The sequence below is a fragment of the Fukomys damarensis genome, unplaced genomic scaffold, assembly GCF_012274545.1.
Source record: "Fukomys damarensis isolate Sample0158 unplaced genomic scaffold, DMR_v1.0_HiC HiC_scaffold_3, whole genome shotgun sequence".
Lineage (NCBI taxonomy): Eukaryota > Metazoa > Chordata > Mammalia > Rodentia > Bathyergidae > Fukomys > Fukomys damarensis.
Genome location: NW_022900915.1, coordinates 27533255 through 27556209, shown reverse-complemented (window position 1 = coordinate 27556209; position 22955 = coordinate 27533255). Strand labels below are relative to the sequence as shown.

The 22955-nt window shown below is 37.6% G+C and overlaps 1 long non-coding RNA gene across 1 annotated transcript; it reads left to right on the top strand.

The window, feature by feature from the left end:
• The first annotated feature begins 4828 nt into the window (after positions 1-4828).
• Positions 4829-9426, top strand: LOC104851281. Its single transcript, XR_777167.1, has 3 exons — positions 4829-4872; positions 7232-7350; positions 9378-9426. It is a non-coding gene; the product is annotated as an uncharacterized LOC104851281 (long non-coding RNA).
• The last annotated feature ends 13529 nt before the right edge of the window (positions 9427-22955 follow it).

The following is a 22955-nucleotide window of genomic DNA, read 5'->3' as shown; positions in this document are numbered from 1 at the left end:
GGAAACCTAAATGATAGTTTTCTGGGAGGCCCACACTCTAGTCCTTCGGGTATGTGACTATGTTACTTAGTTGCCAGGAGGGACTCTCCAGTTGTGACACCCAAATGGCAAGATTGTCCTAGATTACGAATCTGGGTAGACCCATGCTAGACACATATGCCTTATGGCAGGGAATTAGGACCAGTAGAATGAGAGCAGGATTGGAGCATGAAAGTAAAGGTCAGAGTAACTTGCTTTCACGTGGAGGAAGGGCCCATAAGCCATCGATGGCACAGTCTCATGGAAAGCCTCCAGAAGGAACATAGTCCTGTTGACACTTTGAGTTTAGTCCGTAAGATCCATTTCATGTTTCTGACCTGCAGACCATAAGATAAATAAATGTGATTATTTTCTCCACTTAGTTTGTGGCATTTTTTTTTACATCAGCAATATGGAACATCTGTTGAAAATTAAAAACAAAGAATTTTTATGATTCTTCTGGACAGTATCAAAATACCTGCACATGTAAATAATTCAATTTCTATTTTGTAAAGTAATGCAGAGCATTAAAAGTAAAATTGAATGAGAGATTAACGGGGGGGGTAAGTACATGAATAGCTATGAATAAACACACAGTTAAATAATTTCCATTTATAAAATACACATAATAAAGCAAACATAGCAAATACTAAAAAAATCAAGTATAGGGATATTCGTTACACATTTACTTCAACTTTTCTATTTTTAGAAACATTTTATAATAAATTTTAATTTATTATTAATGAATGTCAACCTTAAAATACAGATGATGTCATTCTTGAAAAAAAAATCAGCTTTTTACCAAGTGACTCTCCAAAAGTAAACTTCTTTACACAGTAATTTGGCTAAATTATAACTTTGATATTAGTTCAAAGTTTTAATGACAATGAATTTTATATACATAACAGAAAAAAATTAATGAAAACTGTGAGCCCTTTTCTTCATTAAGAATACTTTTTTAAACTAAAGAATGAATTTTAAGATGGCAAAGTGAATCGTATGGAGAATTTAGCAATACATATTGGAGGATGTGCTGACTGACATTTTATTTGATATTCCACTTTCCTCCAACAGTGCCCACGCGGCCCATTCCTCTCACTCCAGCAAACAGACTTGCTCTCTGTTAGAGTTGACAAGTGAAACACAGTTCTTCACCCCAGGTCCTCCTTTACCAGCATGGTTCCTTTTCTTAGTAATCTTTTTAAAAATTCAAATTGACAAGGGGAAAAAATGAGAACCAAGACCTGTCATGTAAAGGTACAAGATCGCAATCATGAATGTAACTGTACTGTATACCTAAAATGCACCAATAAACTCAATTTTAAAAATTCAAATTAATTAAGTGTGTATGTTCAGGCAGCAACTGCCCAAGAGGAATGTAATCATTATGTACTGCAAACCTGTGCCAGTGAAAATAAAAATTAAAAGAAAAAAGTTTTTTAAATGAAGTATCTAGCAATCAATTTAACAAAGGAAACAAAAGACTCCTACATTGAGAACTACAACACTCTAAAAAAGAGATTGAAGTGAAAATGGCCGTACTTCCAAAACTGCTATACAGATTCAACATAATCCCTATTGAAGTCCCAAAGGCATATTTCACAGACCTTGAGAAAACAATCCAAAAATTCATTTGGAACCACAAAAGACTTAGAACAGCAAAAGCAATTCTAGGCAATAGAGATATGGCAGGGGATATCACAATCCCAACTTGAAACTATACAATAAAGCCACTGTGATTAAAAACATCATGGTACTGACAAAGAAACAAACCCAGGGATCACTGTAACAGATTAGAAGATGCAGAAACAACTGCAGACATACTCAGCTACCTCATCTTTGATAAAGGAGCCAACCCTCCAAGAAAGATAGCCTCTTTAATAAATAATGTTGAAAAACCTGGATTTCAACTTGTTAAAGATTAAAACTAGACCCATATCTTTCACTATGCATTAAACTAAAATTCAAGTGGAGAGAAACACTAAACTTGCTGAAAGATAAGTTAGGTAGAACTCTTGGAGATACCAGCATAGGAAAAGACTTTATGAACAAATCCTCAATAGCACAGTAACTAGAACAAAAATCAGCAACTGGGATTTCATCTTTTTAAAAAGCTTCTGCACTACCAGAGAAATCACAAGCAGAGCTAAAACAACCCCCCATATGGGGAAAAAATTTTTACCAGCTGTTCCTCAGACAAAGGTCTACTATCTAGAATATCTACAGAACTTAAAAAAAAAAATCAGACCCCCCCAAATATAAAGACCCAATTCAAAAACAGGCATGTGAAATGAACAGACATTTCTCAGACAAAGAAGTAAAGGTAGCAAATAAACATATGAAAAAAGGTTCAACATCACTGGCATTTGAGAGATGCAGATGAAAACAACACTGAGATTCCACCTTACCCTAGTAAGAATGGCTGCTATCAAGAAATTAACCAATAACAAATGCTGGTGGGGCTGTGGGGAGACAGGAACCTTTCTTCGTTGTTGGAGGGAGGGTAGACTGGTGGGACCATTGCGGGAATCAATATGGAGATACCTCAAATAACTAGAATTAGAAGTCCCATTTGACCAGCTACTTCCCTGTTGGGCATCTTCCCTAAATAATTAAAAGAATCTTAACACAGTGATATAAGCTCGCCCATGTTTATAGTGACACAGTTTGTAATAGCCAAAATTTGGAAACAGCCCAATTGCCCATCAACTGGAGACTGGATAAAGAAGATGTGGTATTTTTATAAAATGGAGTACTACTCTGCCATAAAGAATGAGAAACTAGAGATATTTATAGCTAAGTGGATGCACATTGAGGCCATACTCTTAAGTGAAATTAATAGATCACACATGTGTAAATACCGAATAGTTTGTCTGGTATGAAAAACTAAAAGTGTAAATAAGAATCGAGATATATAACTGATTTTGTGTAATAGGAAAAAAAGATCTAAAAGAGTAGAGGAAATGGGAGAGATAGGGGAAAGGGAAAATGGGAAAAGAAAAAAAAATATGAGAAAAGGAAAAACATGGAAACAATGTCTTTATAAACAGGGAAGGGTGGAGGGGGTGAAGCGAGGGTTGAGGAATGGGGAAAAATAAGAACCAAAATCTGTCATGTAAAGGTACAAGATCCCAATGATGAATGTAACTGTATTGTATACCTAAAATGTACCAATACACTTTAAAAATAAATAAATGAAAAAAATTAAAAATCCCTGGTGCCATCAGTATCTGTGCTGAATGAATTAAAATGGCAAAATTTCAGGTCTTAGGATGTGCCACAAGACATCTGTGAAACTGAACACTGAAGATGGATCTGCTTTCAAACTCTAGTCATGTGGTCAACACTGCAGCCTATACAGTGCACCATCAGCAACTTGCGCTCCCTGCCTAATGAGTGACATCAGTAGAAACTGTAGAGTAGACTATTGCTCCCTGACTGTTTGCATGTCCATTTTTAGGTTGTTCACTTCCTGCAGTGTTGCTTTTGAAATTTTAGGAAAAACAAAACCCAGTAAGTAGGAATAATAAAGTATAAAACATCTATCCCATCTTTAAATCCAATGGCTAATGTTAGTTATCACTCTTACATCCCAGGTAGTTAATTGTACTTATTTTTTTCCCACGTTTCTTCTGGTGGTTTCATTATATCTATTATCCCCTCAAAATTGCCTATAACCTACAGTAGAGTATCTTCAGAAATTAGCCAATTAAACAAAGGCACAGATCATTAAGTAACTTAATTGTTTATTCAATGGACTTTGCAGTTTTAGATTATTCTATTTTTAAAATATCACTTAGATACATGTTCAACACATAAATTCTTTATGCTTGATTTCAATGGAAAACCATACTGTTATTATCTCATCATTATCTTTGATCACCAGTAACAATATAGATTCCTTCTTTAAGGGTTTAAATTGAATTCCTCAAAAAGATGTCTCCCTTATATCTTTACCTTTGTTACTAGTAAAAATCAGTTTCTCTTTCTCTTTCTCTCTCCTCTCTCTCTCTCTCTCTCTCTCTCTCTCTCTCTCTCTCTCTCCCCCTCCTTTTAAAAATTTCTCAGCTGGGCCCCAAATGCTACTCAGCAATTCTTTTATTTAACTCTAATTGATTCCCCATTGCACTTGCCGCAGCAACTGTTTGAAATGCATCTCAAGGCACCTAACTCACACCTGTCATCCTTACTGTCACTAAATAATTTTGTCATACATCTAAACCACAAAGACCAAAGTCCTCTGGAACCAATTCCTATTCTCATATACAGAATGATATTCCTGCCCCATCTGTTTAAATTTTCTCAGAAATACATTCTTCTTGATTCCATGCAATCTTAAAGCAGGAATATCATCCTATTACAGGATTAATTTTTCTAGTACATGGAACAAACCCTGCTTTACTTGTGACATTTGCTCCCCATGAACACCCTAAATAACACACTAGGAACAAGGCTGACATTAAACCTGGCATTACCGAAGGCCAGAAGATAATAAAAGAGAAAAAATTCCTGAGAGATGTGTCTGATTTTTAGGGCCTGATTTGTGGCACAGCTGATTCATCTTTAGTTCACGGCCCACCACAGGCTCCCGCTTCCTTGGGTTGCTGGAGTCCCTGCACGCCAGAGCACACAGGTGGGTATTTCTGCCTTCGGGAATAGGTCAAGGCAAGGAGTGCCAGAGAGAGAGAGAGAGAGAGAGAGAGAGGGAGGGAGGGAGAGAGAGAGTTTCCTCTCCTGTCTTCTCAGGGGCCAACTTTAGAGTCTTTTATTCTTCTCTGAACTGATTCTAGAACTGTTCACTTTACCATGACAATTACCATGTGTTCTAGTCACATGGTTTTCTTCTTAAATTCTGTAAGTATCTTCCTTATCCTGGTTATTAGTTTTTCTTTCTATCTGTAAGTACTTCCTCCGCTACTGCTTCTTTTAAGGAACTACTCTCTTCTTTCATTTCCTCCATAGAATTTTCCCAATATTTCATTCTCTCATTCCACTTATTTATATTTATACTAACATAGAAGAGTATTGGATTTTATTTTAGTTACTTGTGTATTTGACTGCCCTTCTCACAAAGTGGAACTCTTAGATATCAAGGACACTCATTTTTACACAAAATAATATAAACAATTTCATATAACACTATCAAAGTTTATATCAATGGATGCCTATGTACTCAATAGTCTGCTAAGCAGCTTACATGTGTGATCTTTAACACAAGAAATAGCTCTAAGAGAAACACTTTCTATGATTAGCCCCATTTCATAGATAGAAAATACAGCAACAGAGAGGCTAATATTTTGCCAGATTCACAAACTCAGTCAAGGATGGAGGCAGGCTTTGCACATAGATGTTTAACGCCACTTTTGTCCCCTTTGTGAAATCCTCCTTGCACTTATAGGCATCCCATGAGTGTTGGCTCTCATTGAAATTGGGTTTTCCCTACCATTTAAAGGAAGGTAGATGTTAATGGTACAGATACGGGGTGTCCCTCCAAAACCATGCAGTGGGGAAGTGATTGAAAGTTGGGGGCACTGTACTCTTCAGTGGATTCTACTGATGAGTTGGTAGAGGAAAGTGCGGTCAGGAGGTGAAACCTGGTCTGAAGAGGTAGGTTACTAGGATGTGAGATGTTAGGGCAACTTTCTTCCGCAGCTCCTTCCTCCACCCTCTTCCTGGCTGCCATGACGTGAGCGGTGTTCCTCCACACAGGCCCTTCTATCCTGCTTAGGCCTTGGAGCTAGTGACCATGGAATGAACCCACTGAAACTGTGAGCCAAAATCAACTTCCTCTTTAAACTGTGGGTGTCAGAAATTTGTTCTGGCAACCAGGCAGGTGACTAAGACAGTAGGTTATCTCTGCTAGCCATATTCCAAAAGAAAAGATTGACTTTTTAAAAAGACACAGAAAGGTCACTGTAAATCCAAAACCTCAAACAATGAAATTTACAGGAAGACGATTTCCAGAAGTTCATTTACAACATTTGCATGAAGGTTTTGGCACTTAGTTAAGAAATATTCTTTTGAAAAAAACTAATGAGTAAGAACTCGGGAGTAACACAAGTCTACTCGCATTTCATTGTATATATAAACACACATTTACCCATACATACACATGCACACACATGTCAACAAGCTTCCATTTGAGCAGTTTACTACTTAACACATCAACATTCTATGTATTCTATATCAGTGTATAGTAGTGGTCTACATAGTGGCTTACTTTTCAAGAGCTATGCCTTTGAAATGAGTCATCTTTTGTGGCATTCTTTTTATTTATTTTTAACTAACATATAAATACATAAAAATGGTATGCATCAGTGAAACACCTTGTGATGTTTCCAGATATGCATATATTGTGTACTTTTTACATCAAGTTCGACATAGTCAACTCCGTAAACATGTACCATTTCTTTATGTATGTAGCATTCTTGATAAATGCTTTACCCAGCTGACCAGTAAAAGGTAACTCAAATTTTCTTAATCAAAATGAAAGATTATGTAATTACTTGATGGAAAGAATGTGAAATGGATCCAGGCAAGAACAATTTACAAACGAAGCTCTAGACAATCTTTAAACATGAAGCTCTTAGAACTAATTGAACTTTTTGTCTATGTGAAAGCATTTTTCTATTTTCAAATAATTAGAAAAGAACATATTATCAAGGTAATAGCTGTTGAGCCCATCAGGTTAAATTGAGCTTATAAAACTAGAGTATTAAAATATACAAGTGGGGCAGGGGATGTAGCTCAGTGGTTCAGCTGCCTGTCTTGCAAACACAAGGTCCTAAGTTTGATACCTGGTACCAAATAAATAAATAAAATAAAATTTAAAAATAAAATATACAAGTAAAGGCAGAAAGTAAAGCATTTGATTGGATGGGTAGTTAGAATTCAATATCAAATGTTCTTTAACGTCTCATTTCCTCAGTTGTTTCCATATAATTATTTAATTTTCCTTTGCATGAATTTTAAAACAAAACTGGGATTGTTGAAATACATATTATGTGCTGTACAAAAGAGACTCTTTTTCAAATTGTTTATGGTAGGTATAAAGGAGAAGCATTATATTCTCTTCCACTCTGCTTTTTCTGCAGTATCTTCCTTATGTAGATACGAAAATATAATAGCACATAGAAATCCTAAACACTGCTTTAGAATTCGTGTAGTTTATACTTTATTGACTTTTAAAAATCAATTTGTTCCTCTCTTTTAGTGGCTCAGCACATCAATTTAAAAGAATGGTGCCCTGATGGATGGAGAGTTTGGATCTCAGCAAGGATTCTCTGTCTACCAAATGTGATGAAATCGAGGATGAGCTCTTAGGATTGGGAGGTGGGCTAGGGAAGGGTGGGAGGCAAGGGTAAAGGATTGCCAGAGAAAATATCATGAAGGCTTCTTAAGATTGCAAGAATTTATGAGATAATTTCCATGCTTAAAAGAGACCTTTGAAGATTTTCAGGCTTGCTTGTTAACAGCAGGGTCTTTTGTTGAAATAAGAAAATGTCTGTGTTTGTGTACAGCTGAAGAGCAAGATAAAAATACGGCTATGTTGGCACACTGCTTCTGAGATGCCAACCTAAAGTGCAGGAAGGCCTGAGTAAGGGACAGGGAAAAGGGCCAACCTTCACACATGCTACAGACCCAGACATGCTGCTGTGTATTCAGTTATATGCATGGGCCTAAAACGAGTATCTGTGTAAGTAGATTACATAAAATGTGACAGAGGTGACCAAAATTTACTGGCCTTGCATTTAAGGAAGCAGAATTTCTATTACAAATTTCTGAGCTAGAATTATTTTTTTTCAATTGCATGAAAAATGAGGTGCATAGGTCTAAAACTATTCCAAAACTTCGTAAGATAAAATGTCTATTTTTTTCTGAGCAAACAGCAAATTTGAAGAACTGAAAAAGAAGGAATGGAGTGATGTTGCTAACTAGTTTCATGAAATCAAAAGGTCTAAGCCAATATTAGATATTAAAATATACATATATTTCACAGGTTTTCATCATCCAACCCTCCAACATAGCACAATGTCCTTTAAAAATGCATTTCTTGTTGAGTTTATTATCCAGATTTATATCCCTGTGGGGCTTAAGCAAAGGCCTAGAAAGTTTCATAAATGCTTAAAATATGCCTTATTTCTCTGCCATGGAAAGAATGCCAAAAAAAAAGAAAAAGAAGCAGACATTGCATTTTTCATCAAATATTGAAATGGAGATTATCTGTTCAAAGCAGTTTTCCCCCAGAGTTTATGAGAAGTGATTTGTGTGGAGCTGATACAGACCTGACCATTCTTCCTGTGTGTGTGCACGTATGTCATGATTGATTACAAATTTTAAGTAAAAATGCCACCTTTCTGAGCCTCCTGCTAAGGTGACCATAGTCTCTCCCCCAGAAAGTGCCCACCTGGATGTGGTGACTCTCCATGCGGAGTGCAGACATTGGTGGCCTGATCTTCTTTATCCTCCTGTGCTGTTAATTGGTCTTTTATGCCATTCTATTCATATAAAAATTTGTAATTGATTATTCCAGAAATTTCAGAAATTTTAACCTTCTACCTATCAACTAGTGAACACCTGCTCCTCCATTTCTTCTCTTTTTTCCTCTCAAATTCTTTCATTGGTACATTTTAGGTATACAAGACGGTTGCATTCATCACTGAGAACTTGTACACGAACACCTGCTCCTCCATTTCTTCTCTTTTTTCCTCTCTTAAATTCTTTCATTGGTACATTTTAGGTATACAAGACGGTTGCATTCATCACTGAGAACTTGTACCTTTACATGACGTATCTTGGTTCTTATTTTTTCCCTGTTCCCCTGCCCCCGCACTTGCCCTTAGCTAAGAGTCTGCCTCTGAATGGTCTCATGAGCTTGTCACCTTGACAACCTGCTGAACTTACCTCATTTCCTTTCAGAGTTGTGTAAGTTCCCAGTGTGAGACATGATGCTAGTTGATGTCTTACGAATTTCAGTGTCATTCTAGTTAGAATATACAAGTGGATAAATTAAAGCAAATTTTTGGTCTGTGAATCCCTTCATTTAAAATTTTTACTAAAGATCTTAAAGAGCTTTTGTTTATGTGAATGTCATCTAATGACATTGCTTATTCCATTTTATGCTACTGGAACAAAATGCTTGAGACTAGGAAATTGATAAAGAAAAGAAGTTTATTTAGGCTTATGGATCTAGAGTCTGAGAATTCCAGGATGGGGTGGATGCCTCTTGTGCTGTTTCCTGCTGCTTCACAATATGGTAAAAGTAAGTTGGAGGAGGGGGAAAGACACATAGATGAGAAGGAAAATGGGCCAGCCATGGTGGCTGACCATTTATTAGAGAAAGCCATCAACCCTTTCAGGAGGACTTCGCCTTCAGGACCCAAACACCTCTCACGAGACCCCGGCCCCAGCATTGCTGCATTGCATCTCCAGCACATGAACTTGTGGGGTGCACACCACAGCGGATATTTATTTACTAGAAAATAAAACTGAAAGATTTTTAAAATACTTGTTAATTCATTTAAATATATCAATGGTAAACTCATTATGTGATCACACTCATAATGTATTTAGATGTTAGGAGCCCGCTCGGGATCGTGCCACGATCAGGAGGCATCTTGCTCACCTCCTGCAATTCATGATTTCCCTCCCTTTGTGCCCCGATTTACCCTGCCAGTGTAGATAGTTCAGGGTGCAAGGAAATGCTCCTCGTTCTCTATTTATTGTAGGCCTAGCTGACATGGTCCTAGGAGCAGCAAGCTTGCATATCCCTGTTCCCACAGCCCTATCAGTCTCAGAAGGCATTAGAACAACACATTGCCAATGACCCCCGCCCCATCTCCTTGTTTGTTTGTACTTCCGCTCCTCATGCTTTAAACAAAGTGACAGGAGGGCTGTGGTGTTCGCTCAGCAGGCACGGAGGCCCCACCTGGTCGCTCTTTAATTCTCCTTTTTCCATCTTCCACCACCCTACTCAGGCCTCAAACCTTTGCCACGCAGGCCATGCCACTTAGGGGAGAATATGTATTTTTCACATAAACATTGTAATGAGAACAATTTCATTATTTTATATTTTGGCTCATCTCTTTAATGCCTGGCTTAACAATCAGGACTAAATTTAAATTCTGGCCTCTCCCATTTGCTTCTGCTGTTAATCTCTTGAGATACTCATCACACAGGCTGTGGAGAAGCCCATCATACCCTTGAGTGTTGTCATGATAAAGGCAAAGAAATAGTTAAGGTTTGCTCACTGATTGTGAAGAAATTTTTATGTTGGATGGCATAACATGAGAAGTGTTTCAACATCTGTTAGGTGTTCCCTGGGAATAAAGGACACTGAAGAAAGAACCACTGAGAGTGTAGCACAGCGCCCTTCAAAGGTGAATATGGAACAGGCTGCTTTTGAGATAAAAATTTTTAATTGGCTCTCCAGTGATTATTTAGATTAGCCCTAATAGAATATAAGTATAAATTAAAGTCTAGCTGGAAATTCTATTATGTAAACACTAGAACTACTATTAAACTAAAATTGAAACTTACAAACTAAATATAAACAAAATTACAAGCACAATAAAACTCAAATTCTTAGAGCACTGACACTGTGACAAGTGACTTTTTTTGCTTAAACAAAATCATTCTGACATCAGTATAATACTCACTGTACCAGTAGAAGTTTCTTTGGCATGTATGTACTGTTGTGTGTCATATGTACAGTGTGTCTTGTTTGCATGCTTTCTCTGGTTCTTATTGGAACCCAGGTGCATCAAATTGTATAAATCACATTCCTTAATCCGGGCTCATTATTGGTCCATTTGTGGTCCTTTTTATTGGTTTGTTAGCTGGATTTTAAAAACTCATTTATGATGTTCAGATTAATTATTTTCATTTTATGAGTTTTATTATATTACACAATGTGTACTTAACAGGAAAACAAAGTAACAATAAAGTTAAGTATTGGATTCTTTTTGTTTTTGGTATCAGGGATTGAACTTGGGACCTTGTGCTTGTAAGGCAGGCGGCATATAGATTCTTAACATTTTTAAGTGTTTATAATAAATATCAACATTGTCAACATCAACTTTTTTGGGTTTAAAAAAATCTAAAAATATAACAACAGAAATAAATTCCTTTATGAACTAAAATGAAAATAAAAATAAAATTCTACAACAAAAATAATTTTTACTTCAATTATGACTCCTAAGAAATCTTCACAAGTGAAAACAGTATATTCCAGACACAAGTATCACTTACAGTGGTAGCACATGTGTTTTGTTTTCCTGCCCTTTTTTGTAGGACATAATTGCCATCTTGGTGGTCTTGCTGTTTTATTAGGAGATTCTCGTGGTATTTCATCTGTCTGTTCACCGGTCTGTTCAGGGATCCTTTTACAAAGTTCTTTTGGCTGATATACATTGTTCTTCCTCTGTTGTAATTGAGCTTTTATCAATTCCAGTCCCAACTCTCTAAGAAAATCTCTTTGTGATATTTGTGCTTTTTATTCTCATTGTAAACTATACCATTTACGCCTGCCATGTTTAGGATCGAGTCAAATGCAACCACTGGCCAATGCTTTGTGTTTTGAGAGACATCATACTTTCTTACTCGTCAACATCTTCTCTCCCTCTCGTTTTGTAAAATGTGACCTTTTCTGGCTTCATTTGTGTTGAGTCACTATCAGTCTTAATCATCATGTTGTAACAATGACAGGGTCGATACTACTTTGTTTTTCTATGCCTTATTATAAGGCCAATATGATGTCTTTCTGAAATCCAAGGATTGTACTATATATACATTTCTCTATTATAAACTTGCAACATTTTTTTTCAAAAATCCCCACTTTGTTCTTGCAAATAGTTCCTGTGCTGGTCATCTGGTGTTCTTTTATTATTGTATGAATAAAGATGCGGAGGTGAAGTTCTAGAATAAATTTCTAAATACAAGATGTAAAATATTTTTTGCACCACCACAGCATATATTTTTATACCATATTTGGACAGTTTCTTTGTCCTAGATTGCCCAAAGCTGTAATGACCATGAAATGATGTATGTTGTCCATCAGTTGTCATGTATTTGTTTTTTGTTTTGTTTTTTGGTACTGGGGATCGAATTTGGGACCTTGCACTTGCGAGGCAGGCAGTGGAACCACTGAGCTAAATCCCTGGCCCAGCTGTCATGTATTTGGATGGTGTACAAATTGCCTCATAGTTTGAAACAAAGCCTTCAAAAAATTACCAAGCTGAATTATTAGATTGTTTTTTCTTTCTTGGTGTTTCTGTTATTAAAATATATACAATTTGAAGGAAACAAAATCTCTTGAGTATCATTGAGTATCTCAATGCCACATCTGTCACTTCTCTACAAGTCCTTTAGATTCTGATGGTTAGAATGATAAAGTCCTGCTATGAAGGATTTGAGGTCAGATAGTGAGGTGTCATAGTATTATATATATATATATATATATATATATATATATATATATATATATATATATATATATATATATATATTATTGATGCATATAGAATGTTTTACTTGTAGTTCATAGTTAGTGTATTTCACAACACCTTGTAGCATTACATTACAAACAATTTCCAACATTGAATCACAGTGTTGGCATTTTTTCCAATAGGTTTCACCCCAGGCACGAACCTACTAATATTTTCTGACCTAGTTCTAATGATGGATTGTACATCACCATTTTGTAGCACTTTGACTAATCAAATATTTATTTACATTATTGTTTTCTTCCTCATTTGAATCAAGGTCTTCATTCTCTACTCCTCCTTCATTTCTTGCTCCATCTCACTGTGTCTACTTTCTTGGCTTAATGATCCAAGACATCATAGGTAGCCAAATCACCTGATGATTCATTATCAACCTCCTCCCAAAGTTGTAAAATCAGATTTTCATGTGACATTGTATGGAATTGGGCTAATTCTATAAGAAAAATCAAAAGAAAACATTTAAGGTGCAGGGAAGCGGTGGTGGTTGTCTCTTGGATGCACAGCCTCGGGCATAGTTTGTCCCCTGACTGCCCTGTGAAGCCCCCAGACGCTTACCATGGACATCCAACACCACCCCTGGCAAAAAGGGCAGTAGGGACATGTGGCCTCCTCCTCCCCGAGCAACCAGGACTGCAGGGAGCAACTCCAGCAGCTGGTGCTAAAACCATTGACACAATAAGGATTCATATTTCATGAAAAAACCTACTGGGATCCTACCGGTGAAGGCTCTGTCTGACTCTTCACGATAACAAGGGGAACTACCTGGAACACACTTGGAAATGGAGCACCAGACCAACTGGCCCAGCGAGTAGACAAGAACACCAAGGAGGTTCCTGCCCAGCCAGCACCAAGAGAGAGATCAAGGTGGAGGAGAAGAATGCAGATTGGCTGTCCTGGCTACAAAGTGACCAAGCAATGGGACACAGAGACCAGCAGAGCCTTCAGTTCCACGTGAACTACCTTGAGAGTGCCGAGGACATTATGCCCTGCCACTGTTTCAAGTTCACCTAGGAGCAGAGAACTGAGCGCCAGGACCAGCTGGCAGTACCTGCTGATGGCCAGCAAGACCATCGCCTTCAAGCAAAGTTCCCAGCACAGAGACTGACAAGGCTGAAGGCAAGGTCTGGACTCCCTGGAACCTGGAAACCAAGCAGTTCTTCCTCCAGTTTCACTACAAGATGGAGAAGTCACTTCCACTCCACTCAGACACCCCACAGGGTGTCCCTGGGGGAAAGCAACCCTCCCTCCATGAACAGTTTACCCCAAGGCTGCAGCGGCCTGAGTCTCTCCCCCACCCCCACTAGGGGGCCTGCCACTGTCCCCATATCCTCTGTTAGGTCTGCACCGCAGGGGCCCCAGGGTCTCTTCAGCTGCTCCTGCTGGCTCTGGGGTCCACTGACCTGTTCCTGCCATTCACTCTCAGGTCCCTAGATTCCTCTGCAGACTTCCAGGGCCCATCCTCAGCCTCCTGGAGTTCACCCCTCGAATCCTGGGGTGCCTTCTCCAACTCTAATGCTAAGGCTCTGCTCCCATCGAGGGCCCTGGGACCACTCCTCTCCCTCCCCCGCCAACTGTGGAGCCTACCCACTCCCTGTTCTGTATCTGGCCAGGTGCTTTTCTGTATTTTCCCACGGAGAGACAACCTGTGCTTTTGTACTGTCCCCAGAGCCCATTAAACCGCCTCTCTCAAGGGAAACAAGACAACATTAATAAAACAAATTAAACATGCACAAAGATAACACAGAACATAAGGTAGGCAGATACCTACTTTTAATAATTTGACATATGTGCCTAGACCTTGCCCTTTGTCTGTCAAGTGGAGGAACATGAAAGTCGCTTCCTGTATTCCCACAGTACAGCTACTGTGACACACACTCAGCTTCTGTTATGCTAAAATAAATATTTTCATTAGAAAACTACAGTCTGAGTGTATGTCACCCAACCTTACTCACCAACAGTAAGTTCTTCACTCAAAATGAGATGTAATACCTTGATAATAATTTACACTTAACAATATTTCCCTCTCAAGCTAATCCCAAGGCTTCTCCCACCCAGGGCAACCATGACCCTACATTCTGAATGTATTATTCTTTCCACATTTAAAAATGTAGACATATTTATGTAATTTTATATATTTCTAAAACTACATGTTTATATTTTGTTGTTCTGTCTTCACAGGAAAACACATTTACATCATATTTGGAAACTTATTTTTTTATTTAATATTGTATTTGCTATGATCCATGAATATTATATTGGTGCACGGTACTACCTCATTCATTTTGACTACCGTATCATATCTCATTGTGTGAATATACAGCACTTTTTGTCCATTTTCTTGTTGGTGGCCACCGAGTTGTTTCCATTGTTTCTTTGTAAACTTTGAATTGTAAACTTTGAATATTCTTCCATTTTATCTTCTACATGTATAAAACAATAATTTTTTCTACCATTTTTCTGTATTCAAATTACAACAAAATCTATTGTCTATCTGATGTTGTATGCCCTTCACTTGGTTAAAAACATTACATTTTGTAAAAAAAAAAGCCCCACACAATAATTATTGTTTACTATATGTTAAACAATAAAAATCTATACATATCAGTTCCATTCATACTCACACCAACTTATTAGACTATTACACTTCTACTATCTTTTTCTATATTTTACATATGGCATTCTTAAGGAAAATGATATTATTTTACCGTGAGTGGATGTATGGTTATAACAACAGCAGCTTTACCCATCATTTATTGTTCATCATAATTAAAATGGCAATTAAAAGGGTAAGTAAGGTCTTAATATTATTATTAAAGTGATTATTATTACTGAGTTCATTGAACCCCTTGAAGTGTGTAAAGTACCCACAGGGTAGTGGGGTCCACATTTTAATAGCCACTGATCTGTTAGAACTAACTTTTTGCTTCTTTAGTTCAGCTGGTGTTTCCTAGCTCCTACAATAGTAACTGGCACATGGTAGGTGTCCAATAAATATTTATTGAATAAAGAATAAATGGATAAATGAACTAGCCCTATGGACACTTGGTGGAAATTTCTTTACCACTCCAGAAATATACAACAACAAGTAATTAGCCCATGAGTTAAATTACTCACCTTAACTTCAAACCCTAGGGAAGAAAAAGAATAAATAGTTCTAGTTTATATCCTAGTACATAAGTCAGACTCAAATAAGGGAATAAAATAGATATAAAATAAAAATATTCATAGAACATCTTAGAAACCATGAATTCTTATCTCAAATTTCCATGAAAGTCTAAAGGAAGATGGTAGTAACTCTTTTGCTAAGATGAATCAGATGATAAACTGATTATTTTATAAGCATTTTGTAAACCACATTATCCTGGAAGAAGGAAAAGAAAGTGCCCGTAACAGTACCCCATTCACATTATTACCCAAAGGTTGAATGTAGTTTTTATGATGATTGTTTTTCTTATAATTTAGTACAATTAGATAACACTCTATGCATTAGCTTCAAGCATCTTTAGTAAATTTTAGGTATATTTTTATTACAAAATCCTTCTCCAAAAAAAAAAAAATTCTCCATCCAAAACAGAGGGAAAAATAGTTACACCATGTAACTACTAAAGTGAAAAGATTAAAATCTCCCAACACATGTACCATCCACAAGCATAAATGCAAAGTCAAAAGAGCTTGGGGAAAAAGGCAACAAAATGAAGATCGGCATCCTAGTTCTGCTCTTTTCCAATTCTGTTAAGGCCCAGAATGAGTTTCTGCTTAATCTGACCCTGAGTTGCCTCATGCACAAAAGGGAGAGAATCGAATGAATTTCACCTAGTCGGGTGTGGTGGCATTCCTGTAAGCCCAGCATTCAGGAGACTGAGGCAGGAGGATTGCCAAGAGTTCGAGGCCAGCCTGGGCTACATAGTTAATTCAAGGCCAGCCTGAACTACAAAGCAAGCCCCTGCCTCAAAACAAATTTTTTTTTCAGTTCAAAGAATTTCTCCTAGTTTCACAGAGGTATATAAAAGCAGTTTGCACTTTGTAAGAAAAATAAAGTGATAGTTGTACTTATCTTTCAATTCAAATTTAGTTGTAAAAGTCTTTTCCAGGCAAATCAACATTGAAGAAATGGTTTTAATTATGAATATTAAGACTGAAGAATAATTCCTTTTGGTTTTGAGAGCAAAGATTATTGGCTAGTAATGTAAGATCCTGGGTTTCATTCCAAGCACCACAACATAGAAAAAGAGCATTCAGACTGTTAGGCAATCATGTCCTATTTCCAAACTGATGAGCTCTGAATTATGCTCCCAACAAGGCTCCCAACAAAAACAGTAAAAAAGAATTGTAAGATGAAAAGATAATTAATTGCAGTTTAAAAACCACTGGAACAAATCTTATTGAGCACTTAATGACCATAATAAAATAATATATTTTATCCTCCCTTTAAGCATTTTCTGCATGTAAAGTATTCGTATCTCTCATGTACTTGATTATCTCCCACAGCATGAGGTCATTTCCAACACATGCATGAGAGTAATAACATAAAACACTGTTTAAAGGTAATGAGTGCACTAGAATATTCTACTCCACTGACATACCTTTAAAGCCTCAGTGTAAAAATGGCTCTTTATGATTCTGAAGTAGCAGTAGTGTTTGAATGCCCCACTATCAAGTACCGATCCAATTACTTAGGATGTTAAATGCATTGGGAAATGGCTTGATTTTTATTTTTCCTTTCTTACAAAAGTAGAGAGAAAAAAATCTATAAGATCATTTCTTGTCTTAGTCTGCCCACCCCTGTGGAGAAGATCCAAGCATGAAGTTTCCTTTGAAGTGAATGGAATCTCCACACTCAGATCAGCTCTGAGGGTATATAGAAGAGAACAAGAAACTGGCCATGGGAAAACAGACATTAGCATTTAAATGAGTCTAGGCTAGAAAGAAAATTTATGCATCAAAAAACACTAAGATTTGAAAATTTAGATATATTTTTTCAATAATCCTGGGTCATACCACATTGCATTAAAAACTGGTCTTTCTTAGGTCTAACACAAACAAAACAACAGAAAGTGTTCAAAGAGCTAAAGAGGAAGTCATACAGAGCTATCACAGATGTCAAGTAGTCCTACAGTGGGTACAAACAGAGCTCTAGCAACATCTATGCAGTCTATGTGCCCCAAATCCACATTTTTAATCTGTATTTAATATCAGATGGGTTGGGAAAAACAAAACAAAATAAAAACAACCATCATAAAACAACCATCATTCCAGTGAAGAACTCAAGCAAAAATCTTGCTGATGTGGATAAATCCAGCATAGGAAATACAGTCTCCTTTGAATGCAAAATGCACCTGCCATATATAAAACCAAAATAGAAAGCAAAATCAGAGTTAGTTCAGCAGTATTCATCATCTGTCAATCAAGAGCTAGTCTATAAATAACACCACTGCTCAAGTTGGTGTGCTACACTGAGTTTAAATCATGGCTCCTGATTTACATATAAAAAGCTGTCTAATTATGTAAGGCAATATGTAATAACTACAAACAATTCTATGAGAGAAGAAGATCCTGGTAAGCTGAGATAGTCTGGAAAGGTTTCTCAGGTAGTTCTTGAAGGATGGAAAGCTGTTGTCTCAGCATGATAAGGTAAAGAAGTCTCCTATGCACAGGGAGGAGCCCAAGCAGACTTGGAAACATGCACGAACAATTCATATAGAAGATAAGTTGGACTAGAGCAAACAGTCCTGTCTGTCCTTGGTGAGAAATAAAGAAAGTGAGGAAGGTGGAAATCAGATTGCAGCAGGTGCACTGTGTAGGATCCCTCGGGCAGGTTATAAAAAAGTCCCTCTCCAAAGGGAGCAGTGGGGCTGAACAGGCACATGCCACCAGATTTCCCTTTACTCCCTTCGCAAGCACTCATGAAAAATTTTTGTCCAGTCTCTGTGTGCCTGAAGAAAGGTGACTATTTGATGGGGATATGGTTGTTAAAGAAAACTCCTTTCCTAAGGTTCTCATCTTTTCTCCTTGCATCCATCAAAAATTCATATTATACGGACTCCTAAATTATGTTTCAGTAGTTGACTGAAAAATATACTTAGTGCTGGGAGACTTCATGAAATATACATCAAATACCTGGGAAGGTATCACAAAGAAAGGAGGACGTGAATGGGACATTGAAGAAAGATTAGTATTTAGGGAGGAAAGGGGTGGATTGTAGACAAGGGAGTTTTAGAAGCAAGATCTCAAAAGAATATGTAGGAAGGGAGAGAAAAATTACAAAGATCAGTCTATTCAGCACAAAAAGGTTTTGATAAATAGTGAATCTGAGGACCCTTTTACAAATGCCAAAAGTTTGGATTTGTTGACGTACACTGCAAGTTTTTATAGTAGGTTTTTGAGTAGAATTGAAGTTTAGGTTATGAGGAAAACATATGCTGGTAGTAGCATATTAGGAAAACCAGAGACTGTGAAGTGCTAGTGCACAGGTTAGACTGCTCTGGAGGAAAATAAGACAGAAACAGCAAGTAAGAGTCTTTTTTTTTTCTTTTTCTCATTGAATTTATTGGTACATTTTAAGTATACAGTACAGTTACATTCATCATTGGGATGTTGTACCTTTACATGACAGGTCTTGGTTCTCATTTTTTCCCCTTGTCCCTGCCCTCCCTGCACCCCAGCAAGTAAGAGTCTTACATTAGAAAAGCAAGAGGATGAAATCAGTGAAACCACTTTGAAAAACAATAACCTTGACATTACCTGGTAAAACTGCATGGTTGAAGTTCATGGTCCAACATTTATTCGTCTAAAAATCTCTTCACAAATACATTAGGAAGCATCTCTATGAATGTTTGCTGCAGAATTATTTGCATCAGTAAAAACCTGGAAACTACCCAATTATGTATTGAGTGGAATACATTGTATAGCATACAAAGCAATGAAAATGAGTAAAGGATAGCAAAATTAACATGTAAGAATCATGAGAACATACTGTTATCTGAGTGTGATGGCCCACTCCTGTAATTCCAGCTATTTGGGAAGTGAAGCAGGAGGATCACAAGTCTAAGGCTAGCTAGCCTAGGGAACTTTGAGAAGACCTGTCTTGAAATAAAATAAGAAAAGGACTAGGGATGTGTACAACTCAGAAGTAGATTGCTTGTTTAGCATGCATCAGACTCTAGTTTCCATCCCTAGTACTAATTAAACAAAACAAAACAAAATAAAAACAATGTTGACTGGAAAAAAGTTCACAAGAGAATTTTATATATTTTCTTGTTAATTATGTGTGCTTGCCATATATGTTTTCTTGTGACCTATTTTAAACATGATTGTTTCATTCTTTTGAATTTCAAGACCATACAAAGCAAGCACATTTTGTTTAGAAATACATTCAAATGTAGAAAATCTATAAGGTATAATAACAGATTAGAAACAAAGTACAAGATGTTTTTTACTTCTGGGGAGAGGCGTATATCTCTGAGCTGGGAACCTTTCAGAAGTTCTTCAGTTCTCTATTTCTTAAACTGGGTTTGTTCATGTAAGTTTATTTTGCTATTATTTAATTGTAGAGTATATTTATATATCCTTTTGTGATTTTAGCATATTTCAAAAATTAAAATGTTCAAAATAAATAATAAGTAGGTGACCTAGAATGATGATTGTGAACGTACAGGGGACTGCATCCGTGGTGAGATGCCCATTTTAGGTATTTTTGTAAGAATATGACAAGAATTGATTTTGTACTAGCAACACGAGCGCACAGGGGGAAAAATCCAAATCAACAATGCTCTAGTACTATCAGTTGAATTTGGAAAGAAGGCAATAATAATTCCTGGTACAGAAGAGAGAGATCTGGGCCTGATACCATATTTCCCTGTACTCGGAAGTGCAGCGCGGTAAGTTCCTCCAGACACACCTCCACACACTGACTTCCCCTGTCACTCCTCCGTTGCACATTTCTATGGATCCTTATTGTTGATTCTTTGACTGCAGAATTGCACTTTCAGTTTTCTTTTTTTCTTTGGTACCGGGGATCGAACTCGGGTTCTTGTGCTTGCGAGGCAGGTGCCGGAACCACTGAGCTAAAGCCCCAGCCCTGCACTTTCAGTTTTCTAAAGATTTTAAAGAAAATCAAGACTTACAATGACTTTGCTGTTCTCTGCCCTATTTTTCACCTTCCTTTCAAATTCAGTTATCATTGACAGAGCGCAAACTAAATATTAATCCTGTAGGAGATGCCGGAAGCCAAAGGTGAAGAGGCACAGGTCTTCACTGTCATACCAGATTGACTGTATATATTATGTCTTATTGTTGCCTTCACAAATTTCTACGTGCTTAGTGCCTTAGAACACATTTAAAAAATAATCTTATAGTTGTGTAGGTTAGAAGGCAAAATGTATCACACTGGGCCAAAATTAAAATGTGGATAGGGCTGTGTTCCTTTCTGCAGGCTCAAAGAAGCATTTGTATCCTTGCCCACTTCAGTTGTTGGCAGATTTCAGTTTCTCAGGATTGTAAGATTGAGGATTCTGTTTCCTTGGCCTGAGATATTCTGTTTCCAAACCTACCTGCAACAGCAGTCCAGGCCTTCTCAGGTCTTATGTCTCCCGCCTATTCTTCCGTTGTTGAATCTTTCTAGCCAGTTCTTCTGTCTTCCTCTCTCGTTTTGAAGGACCCATGTGACTAAAACCTTCACATCTCCAAAGTCCCCGAGTAACATCCTTGTAGGTTACATTGATGAGGGTGTGGACATTTTTGGTCTATTACTCTGACTTCCATCATGATTTTTTTTTTTTTATAAATGCAGAACAGAAAACAAAACCACATTCTTACTAATGTGCAGCTATGGAGCAGTGATGAATGGAGCAGCCATGCAAGAAGAGATGAGATACACCAATTGACTCAGTATATTTTTCCAATTTCTTTTTCTAGAAAGACAGATTCATTTGGGCAGGGGCACAAAATAGTAAGTGTTCAACAATGCAGAAGAAATCATTTAATAAATAGGAAATCTCCTGTAATGCAAATTCCTCAATAATCCTTCTCTCAGGTGCGTTTTCTTTTAACATTTATCCAACCTTCACCCTAGTTAGATGATATGGGAAGATCTCTTTTTACCAGGATTCCTTCCCAGACAACGCCAGGATCAGGCTGCTATCCACAAATCAGCCCCTGTTTGGCTGTCCCTCTGCACTGCTACCCCAGGATCTTCAGAAGGTCACTTGTCACAACCATTTCCCCACTGTTACTGGTGTTACAGGCGACATTCACAGCTCTTCCCCAAGTGAGGACCCACATCTTTTTCTTCATTCACCAAAGCTCAGCAAACCAGGGTGTGCAAATGAGAAAGCGGATACAGCTCTGGCAGACAGTCTTAAGCTTAGATGTTGCTTTCTGCCATACACAGTGTCTTCTACCCATACCCCTGCACAATGATTCCCCTCCTGACCACCTCTCCTTTACACTCTGCTGCAGGAACCAGCCTGTGTGCCACCGGCAAGAATGTGCTAGAACCAATTCCTCCATACTGGAAGCAGGTGTGCAGGTATCCGGTCCCTCTGGAGGACATCTGGCCTTTATCTCCGAACTCCCGGTAGTGAATCCCCACAGCACCACAGCCTTCCACAAAGAGCAACAGCGTCATGCTTGGTTGTCCAAGAAGATGTTGACATTTAAAATGTTTAAAAAACATGGGGTTTGGCTTGAATCTTGCAACACTCCCTTGCATTAACTTGGAGTCCTTTTTTTTCATGTGATAATTTCATGTTGAAGGAAATTTGCAGTCCTCTGGGCCAATCCTCTCTGTGTGATTGGAAAGCTGTGACCATGGGGGAAAGGATGTGAATGTCACAGAGCTCATAGCAGCAAATGAGCCATCATGAGACCGAGGTATTCCAACTTCCTGTGTGCTGCCTCGAATAGCTTTTTCTATTTGTGATAAAACCAAAATGTTTCTGCACTCTTATGTGGTTTTCTTTCGTTGCTAAATAGGACTGGGAAATCTATGGCATTCTTTATACATCTGGGATTTTTCTTGTTGAAACCAACTCTGTAATGCCATCCTGCGTAGAGCCTAAAATAGAGAAACAAATTTACAGCTGGAAAAAGAAAAAGGAATACAAATACGTTTCAAATTGTGAATCAAATGTGCCTTACTTTCAGTTCTCATGTTGTGTAGAACAGTCAGACAAAGGAGGAAGATTTTTGCTTGTTAAAATTAATATTCATCTATTCTCCAACAATATATGAACATGCTTATTTTGAAAAACCTAGAGGTGTATAGTGTATTTTTGTATTTGACAAAATTGAGATCATACACTCAAATATTTCAAAACTGTCACTGGGTATGGTGGCACATGCCTGTAATCCCAGCACTGAGGAGGCTGAGGCAGGAGGATCACTGTGAGTTCCAGACCAGCCTGGGCTACATAGTGAGTTCCAGGTCTATCTCAA